The sequence below is a fragment of the Salmo trutta genome, chromosome 37, assembly GCF_901001165.1.
Source record: "Salmo trutta chromosome 37, fSalTru1.1, whole genome shotgun sequence".
NCBI classification, from domain to species: domain Eukaryota; kingdom Metazoa; phylum Chordata; class Actinopteri; order Salmoniformes; family Salmonidae; genus Salmo; species Salmo trutta.
Genome location: NC_042993.1, coordinates 25,813,967 through 25,816,118, shown reverse-complemented (window position 1 = coordinate 25,816,118; position 2,152 = coordinate 25,813,967).

Sequence of the window (2,152 nt, the reverse complement as noted above, 5' to 3'; positions counted from 1 at the left end):
ACAGGGTTGAGTATTAGTGCTGCTTTGCTGATTCCGGAGCCAGACAGTACAGGTCTAAAACTCCCTGATTAGGGACTAAAACACAAAATGTACCTATTCCCATCCCCAATTTCAGAAGAAAATACATGACGCAAATCCAGTCATCAATAACATTGGTATTATCATCAACTTGCTGTTTGCACGTTGAAAGCATTTCAACTTGGTTATTGTCCTAGACGACTGAAAGAGTGTCTGAGATGAAATGTTTTCCCAAGTCTTTATTAGCAACCATTACTGTTTGCAAGGAGAGGAAACTCAGAGCAGATACGAAGTGCAAGGACGGGGAGTTTCTCTGTTCTTGGTTTCTATCTTGAGCAGTGAGCTGGTTCATTTATTCTCTCCAGAGTCTTTTTCCTTGGGTGCATTAAGCTCCGTTTGATGTGTTGGTTACAAAAATAAAAGCCAAAACACTAGACATGATACTTGTGGTTATTCTTACACATAAAGACACAGAAACATCATACACACATTTGCAAAAAAACATCCAGACTTCTGTAGCCGCTAAATTTAGCTTAGCAGTGAACTCAATGCGCTTTCTCAAGAGTGAGTTTAACGTGACACAATGTTGAAATTAAAAACTCAGTAGTGTCTGAAATGGCACCCTATCCCCTACATAAATCACTACTGTTGGTCAAAAGTAGTGCACTACATAATAGGGTGCCATTTTGGATACAACCTGTGATGTTCCACCCAGAATCACTTACATTTGCACTCACTTCATATGTCAGGTGACATTTTAAGAGCTCAACCTTTCAGAGGCCGTACCAGTGGTCTATCAAATCTAACCCGGCCACAATCTCAAACCAGCCTTAAAGATTGTATTAAATTGCATAATTGTAGAAAAGGGCCAAAGTACAGTAAATGAATTATTGATTACCATTTAAATTTCCCACTAACGCCAGTGGCCATTGGCTTTACTTCAACATGAAACATTTATATAATGTTGCATGGATGCTATTTTAAAAACAGGTCTGTTAATGCAAGCACTGTAAACTGTGATATTGGGCAAAGCACAGCTATTCCTCCGGGTACACCAAAATTGCATCCTTGAGCTAGTGAGCTCAAAGTATTGGGACATCAACACATTTCTTGTTGTTTTGGCTCTGTACTCCAGCACTTTGGATTTGGAATGAGAAAATGACTGAGGTTAAAATATAGACTGTCAGCTTTAATTTGAAGGGATTTTCATCCATTTCAGGTGCTGTTTAGAAAGCACTTTTTGTACATAGTAAGCCCCCCAACCCCCTCCCCCCCCTCTGGTTTTATGGGACCAAAAGTATTGTGACAAATTCATGTATGTGTATTAAAGTACTCAAAAGGTTTAGTATTTGGTCCCATATTCCTAGCACACAATGATTACATCAAGCTTGCGCCTATTCAAACTAGTTGGATGCATTTGCTGTTTGTTTGGTTGCGTTTGATGATTACGGATAGTCCTGAATGGTGATAAATGATGAGTGAGAAAGTTAGAGGCATAAACATCATAACAACACCCCCCCAACAATGCTAACCTCCCATTATTGTAATGGAGAGGTTAGCATGTCTTGGAGGTATGATATCTGTGCGTCAAACTTTCACTCATCATTATTCACAACTCATTCAGGACTATCCGTAATCATGGTAGCATCCATATTAAATGTAGAAGTGTTTAGAAACTAATTTACAATAAACGTGGCTCCAAAATGTCAATGCATTATTTACCATTGATTTCTATTGGGCACAAAATAATCTGAAACAAACAGCAAATGCATCCAACAAGTTCGTAGAGTCACAAGCTTTCTGTAATCATTGCGTGCTAGGAATATGGGAAGAAATACTCAACTTTTGACTACTTTAATACACATGAATACATCCAAATACTTTTGGTCCCTTAAAAAGGGGGGGACAATGTACAAGAAGTACTGCAATTTCTAAAACGCTTCACCCGGCATGGATGAAAATACACCAAAACTAAAGCTGACAGTGTGCACTTGAACCTCAATCATCGTATCATTTCAAAGTGCTGGAGAACAGAGCCAAAACAATGTCATGTCCCAATACTTTGAGCTCACTGTATATCGGTGTCACTTTTGAAAACACCTAATAATATTGCCAACTATCAAGGCATTCTTTC